This window comes from Aotus nancymaae, unplaced genomic scaffold, assembly GCF_030222135.1.
Source record: "Aotus nancymaae isolate 86718 unplaced genomic scaffold, 86718_ANA_hifiasm-v0.15.2.pri h1tg000036l, whole genome shotgun sequence".
Classification (NCBI taxonomy): domain Eukaryota; kingdom Metazoa; phylum Chordata; class Mammalia; order Primates; family Aotidae; genus Aotus; species Aotus nancymaae.
Genome location: NW_026988450.1, coordinates 54,020,334 through 54,027,198, shown reverse-complemented (window position 1 = coordinate 54,027,198; position 6,865 = coordinate 54,020,334). Strand labels below are relative to the sequence as shown.

Sequence of the window (6,865 nt, the reverse complement as noted above, 5' to 3'; positions counted from 1 at the left end):
ACTCTTTATTCACTGAGCCAGCGGAAGGGACCATGGCCCGAGAGGGGTCCGAATCTTTGCCTTTGTTTTCAGCAGCTCTCAATCTGGCACCCTTTCCTATCAGTGTTTCTTTAGTCAGGACATAAACCAGTCCTTTGGGCAGCTCCTGACAAAGTGTAAACATTGGAGACATGTTTCAGTCTTCTCTTTCCATTCCCAGGGAGAAGCTGAGATCTGGGCATTTTCTCCCAGTTGCATTGCACTGAGGAAGAGGGCCTATGGTGTGTTTGCCATGAATCTTCCTATTGGCATTGGTGCAGTTGGGTTTGTGTTTGCCTGGGATGCTGGAACCTTTTAGTTGGTTTCTGGATTTCTCGCAAAGGGAAATGGTCTGTATTGTTGCTGAATTAGTTTCTCCTTAGAGGAAGTAGAGGCTGGGGCTCCCTGTTCAATCATCTTGCTGATATCCATTTCATTCTTCTCAATGATGTTTGTGTTGTAGCCCACTGAATTCCTATTCTAAGATTGCCAATTATTTTCTATGTTTACCAAATATTGCCATTCTACTGTCTATTTTCTTTAGCTTCCACGGTGATTTCCTCACTTCTTATATTGAACCATTTGTCTTTCTTAGTTTCTGTGTCTGTTTTCTGATTCATTATCATGAATGACATCATTAATAACCATCCTCAGGAGAGGACCATGAGAGGTAAGTTCAAGATATGAAAAGCCTTAAAATGTTTAATTTTGCTTTTCCTCCTGTTTAGTATCAAGCGGGGTTTAGAAGTTTATATTCTAAATATATGTTGTCCACTGAATTTTAAAGTCATTTTTTATTGTGTGATATTAACAAGTAATGCTGAAATAATTGTAAAGGAAGTTTTAGATTTATCTATTTGTTGTACTGAAGTTTCATGTATTTAAAAGTACCCTTTTTTACATCTATTTTCTTATTTTCCTATGGACTTTCTCTTTGGTTTTGGGATATTGACGTTAAGTTATAGGTTAGTTATGAGTTGATTACTCATGACTCTATGAAAATTAAAATTTTAAACAGATTATGCTTTCTAAATATATTTCTACTAGTCTGACAAACAGCCTTGTTGTTATTCAATATTGGTAATACAGAATAGATTCGTATATGTTCTAGCAAGTGTAAGCAAGCATAAAATAAATACAAGCATAAAATAAATACATAAATAAATACATATATGTTCTAGCAAGTATAAACAAGCATAAAATAAATAAAAGAAATGCTCTTGGAAATAAAATAAACTGTGTCCTTTGATATAATCACTCAAGATTAAATCATTGTAGTGTATTATTTAAGAATACTAAATTTACCATTCAGAAAAGGGAACAAAATTGCTCAGAAAAAAATTGAGCCATTCGCCATCCTTAAATGTGAAGAAGAGGTTTATAGTTCTTTAGTGTTTATAAGAAACATTTGAAATCATATTTTTAAGTTCCGAATAGGGAGTTATTGGTTAACTTATTTTTAGCTTGCAATTAGTAGAAGAAAATATTTCATATAGAAATATTACATTGTAGTCTGATTTTATCTCTTGTAGAGTTTAGTAAACACATAAACCCCACAAAAATGACAACACAACATAAAAAATAAGTGTGACTTTAAGCAAAAATACATCTATATTACTACCCTACAACACGGTATTCATAACTTACATAATTATGCTTCCATTTTTTTTTCCAGGATGATAGATTAGAGGTTTTACCATGACTCAGCTACTTGGAAATAGACAGATAATGCATAAAGGTCAACTGAGTGAGTGTTAATTCAAGAAGGAAAACAGGAATCTACTGAAGTCATGAAAAGCACTCAGGAACTCAGAGAGAATGCTGGCAAACAGTCATCATGATGGCATCTGCCTGACAAAAGTACATGAAGCCTCAGTATGTGAGAGATGCAGAGAGCTGCCCTCTGTGACTCACCTTTCCACTAGGGTTATGAGCAACTCAGGCCAAGGGAGAGCACTTCTTTGTTTCTCACAAACCCTGGAACTAACTTGAGGAGAGGCTTGGAGATGCTATGAGGGAAAAACAGTGGGAAAAGCTTCAGATGTTTTCCCAGACCTGGGATTGAGAGGAGGACACCATATTTAACCTGGTTGCATAAAAAGTCAGCCATTCTTTGGCAATCTGGCAGCATTGCCACACAGGCATTTGAGTCTCAGGCCACACATTGGATTGCCTGCTCTGGAGTTGGATAGTGGCCTCCAGAGCCAGAACTGTGGAAAGCACCTCAACAGTAGGCAATGGAATTGTGCTCTTTCCCACTAGGGGGAAAGCTGCTGCAGCTGCAATTTATCCTAGGCAGTGAAATTTGCAAGTAGGGCTAGTTTGGTGACCTGGAACCAGTCTGTGTGTGCCATTTGTGGGGTGCCCCAGCTTGCTTCCCTGAAATCATGGTGCAGTAGGGCCATCTCCACTCCACCTCTAGGCATATATCCAGGCATTTAGAGCAACTGATTGCCTGAATCATCAGCATGAGCTGTCCCATCCTTCATTAACAGAGATCAAGGTGCAGTGGGGCCCTCTCCACCCCGTGCCCAGGAAGATATTCAGGCATTCAGAGCACCCGTTCACCTGGTTTAGTGGCCTGAGCTGCCCCGCCCTTCCTGGGCCTAGATTGTGGTGCAGCAAGTCTTTCTTTGCTCCATGCCCAGGCAAATCTCTAGGCATCTGGAGCTCCACCTCGCCTAAATCAGCAGCTTGAGACAAACTGTCCTTTTTGGGACAAAGATCTAGGTGCAGGGAGGTCCTCTCTGTTGTATACTGAGGCAGATTTTCAGGTATGGAGGGCAGCCATTTGCCTAGAACAGCAACCTGGATTGCACCACCCTTCCTGTGCAGAGATTCTAGTGAAAGGGGACCCTCTCTGCTACACACCTAGGCATATCTTCAGGTATGTGGTGTGCCCACTCTCACGGATTAAAGAAGTTGGGCTGCTCCTCATCCCCATGCAGAGAACTTGGGGCTGAGGTTTACGAGCTCCATGCCTAGGCACACCTCTGAGCACTTGGTAGCCACCCACTGGATTATCCCTTAGTGCTGTTGCTTCTCCCTGCTATTGGGGGACATGGAAGCAGAACTACATGCTAATCTTGGCCCCTGCTACCCCAAAACTAAGCAGGGAGCTAAGACCACTGTGAATCCCACAAATAAGCCCACTTCCTGAGGTAACAAAGATCTTCTCCTGGTAACCTAGGAAAAGTATATAGCCAGCCACATTGACTGCAGTCAGCTCCCTGTAAGTGCCATCTTCCAGCTTGTAGGTCAAACTACACAGCCCAGTATAAAACTTGCCATCAGAAGTGCATAGGTCTATAGAAAAAAAGCCAAAAGGCCCTACCCAGAATCCTCTAAATTCACACCCTCTAGGGAGAGAAGAAAGGGAAAAGGAAAGAATAAACAAATAATAGTATTATGTGGAAAGAAAGAAAAAGAAAAATCTATCTGCAAAACAAAATGCATACAAAAATTAGAAGTGCCAGCATCTCTAGATGAGAGGAAACCTGCACAAGAATTCTGGCATCATTAAAAATCTGAATGTAGTGTCATCACCAAAGAATCACACTTGCTCTCCAGCAGTGGTCCCTAAGGAACATGGAAACTCAGAACTGACAGATAAAGAATTCAAAGTATGAATTTCAAGGAAGTTAAAAGAGATCCAAGACAAGGTTGAAAATCAACACAAAGAAACTTCTAAAGCAATCCTTGAAATAAAGGAGGAGATAAACATCCTAAAAAGTAATCAATTACAGTTTCTAGAATTAAAAAACTCACTTAAGGAATATCAAAATACACTTGAAAGCTTTATTAATAGACTGGATCAAGCAGAATAATTTCAGAGCTTGAAGACTTTTGAACTAACACTGTCAGACAAAAATACTTTTAAAATAAGAATTTTTAAAAATGAAAATAACCCTTCAAGAAATATGGTATTATATAAAGTTACCTAACCTATGAATTATTGGCATTTCTGAGAGAAAAAAAAGTAAACAACCTGGAAAACATATGGCAGTAATTCAAGAAAATTTTCCTCATCCTGCTAGAGAGGTTAACATCCAGATATAAGAATTCCTGAGAACACCTGCAAGATACTACACAAAACAAATGTCATTAAGAAATATAGTCACCAGATTCTTCAAGGTCAATGCTAAAAAAAAAAAAAAAAAAAAAAAAAACTTACAGACAGAGATAAAAATCAAATAGCATACAAAGGGAACTCCATCAAGCTAACAGGAGACTTCTAAGCAGAAACCTCACAGTCTAGGAGAGATTGGGCGTTTATTTCCAGCATTATTAAAGAAAAGAAATTCCAACCATGAATTTCGTATCCTGCCAAACTAAGCTTCATAAGTGAAGTAGAAATAAAATCTTTTTCACACAAGTATGTGCTAAGGAAAGTTGTTACCACTAGATTAGCCTTATAAGAGATATTTAAGGGAATTCTAAATTTGGAAACAAAGCAAAACAAAAAAATAACTGCTACCACAAAAACATACTTAAGTACCTAACCCACAGATTCTATAAAGCAACCACACAATAAAAACTGCAAATAACCATGTAACAACTTAACAAGGGGATCAAAACTTCATATATCAATATTAATCTTGAATGTAAATGGTTTAAAGACCTCACTTAAAAGACACAGAGTAGCAAGTTGGATTTAAAAAAAGACTCATTAACTTACTGTCTTCAATAGTATAATGAAACCCACAGGCTCAAAGTAAAGCATTAAGGAAAGATCTACCATACAAACAGAAAACAATAAAACAAACAAACAAACAAACAAACACCAAGGTTTATTATTCCTATATAAGATAAAACAGACTTTAAACCAACTACAGTAAAAAAGACCAAGATGGGTGTTACATAATGATCAAGTATGCAATTCAACAAGAAGGCTTAACTATCCCGAATATATATGCACCCAACACTGGAGCATCTAGATTGGTAAAATAAGTATTTCTAGATCTATAAAAAGGCTTAGACATCTATAAAATCATAGTGGAAGGCTTCAATACCCCACTGACAGTATTAGCTAGATCATCAAGGCAGAAAATAACAAACAAATTTGAGATTTTAATTGGACACTTCACCAATTGTTCCTAATAAACATCTAGAGAATACTCCACCCATCAACCACAGTATTATATTCTTCTAATTTGCACAGAGAGTGAACTCCAAGATCCAACACATGCTTGGTCATAAAGCAAATCTCAACAAATTCAAAGAAACTGAAATCATGCCAACCATACTCTTGGACCACAGTGGAATAAAATGGAAACCAATACTAAGAAGATCTCTCAAAATCATACAATTACATAGAAGTTAAACAATTTGCTCCTGAATGACTTTTGAGTAAACAATGAAATTAAGTCAGGAATTATCAAATTCATTAAAATAAATGAATAGGGAGACATAATGTACCAAAATCTCTGGGACATAGCAAAAGCAGTGTTAAGAGAGCTTATACCCCTAAATGCATACCTCAGAAAGTTCTAAATAAATTAATGATTAACATCACACCTAGAGGAAATAGAAATACATGAACAGACTAAGCCCAAAGCTAGCAAAAGAAAAGAAATCAGAGCAGAACTGATAAAACTGAGATTCAAAAACTCATACAAAGAATGAGCAAAACCAAAAGTTTGTTATTTAAAAGGATAAGCAAGATCAATAGACCAGTAAATAGATTACAAAGGAAAAAAGAGAGAAGATCCAAAAAAAAAGCATAATCAGAAACAACAAAGATGACATTACAACAGGTCTTATAAAAATAAAAAAGACGTTCAAGATTATTATGAACACCTCTGTACACAGAAACTAGAGAATCTAGAGGAAATGGATACATTCATGGAAACATACGATCTCCCAAGATTCAGGAAAAAATGGAAACACTAACAGAATGTGTTAGGATATTTTTGTATTGCTATAAAGAAATACCCAAGACTGTGTAATTTATAAAGAAAAGAGGTTTAATTGCTCACGGTTCTGCAGGTTTTACAGGAAGCATGATACTGGCATCTCCTCAGCTTCTGGGGAAACCTCAAGAAGCTTACAATCATGGCAGAAGGCAAATAGGCAGCAAGCATGTTGTATGGCCAGAGCAAGATCAAAAGAGAGAGAGTAGGTGGGAGGTGCCACACACTTTTAAATGGCTAGCTCTTAAGTGAACTCAGAGCAATAGCTCACTTATCACCAAGGGGCTAGCCGAAGCCATTCATAAAAGATGTATCTCCATAATCCACACATCTCCAATAAAGCCCCCCTTCCAACACTAGGGATTAGAATTCAACATGAAATTTAGGCTAGGACAAATATTTAAACTATAACACACCCCAATATCAAGTTCAAAAATTGAAGTAGTAATAACCCACCAATCAAAAATACCACTGATCAAATGGATTCACAGGTGAATTCTACCAGACATACAAAGAAGAGCTGGTACCAATTCTGGAACCATTCCAAAAAAATTCAGGAGGAGGGACTCTTCCATAATTCATTCTACAAAGTTACCATTACCCTGATAACAAAACCTGGCAAAGCACAACAAAAAAATAAAACTGCCAGCCAATAACCCTGATGAACATTGTCACAAAAATCCTTAACAAAATATTAGCAAATCGAATCCAACAATATATTTAAAAGTTAATTCACTATCATCAAGTAGGCTATATTCCTGGGATGTAAGTTTCAATATTTGAAATAAATAAATGTGATTCACCACATAAACAAAATTAAAAACAAAAACAATATGATCATCCCAATAGACATGGAAAAGCCTTTCGATAAAATCCAACATCCCTTCATGATAAAAACCCACAAGAAACTAGGCATCAAAGGGACAAGAGAATTA

General features: G+C 37.0%; 1 long non-coding RNA gene across 1 annotated transcript in view; it reads left to right on the top strand.

The window, feature by feature from the left end:
* The window catches only part of LOC135278047 (uncharacterized), a 47,410-nt gene continuing 40,545 nt past the window's right edge, over positions 1-6,865 (top strand). Inside the window, exon 1 of the long non-coding RNA XR_010345605.1 lies at positions 1-260. This is a non-coding gene — a long non-coding RNA (uncharacterized LOC135278047). The remainder of the gene's footprint in view (positions 261-6,865) is intronic.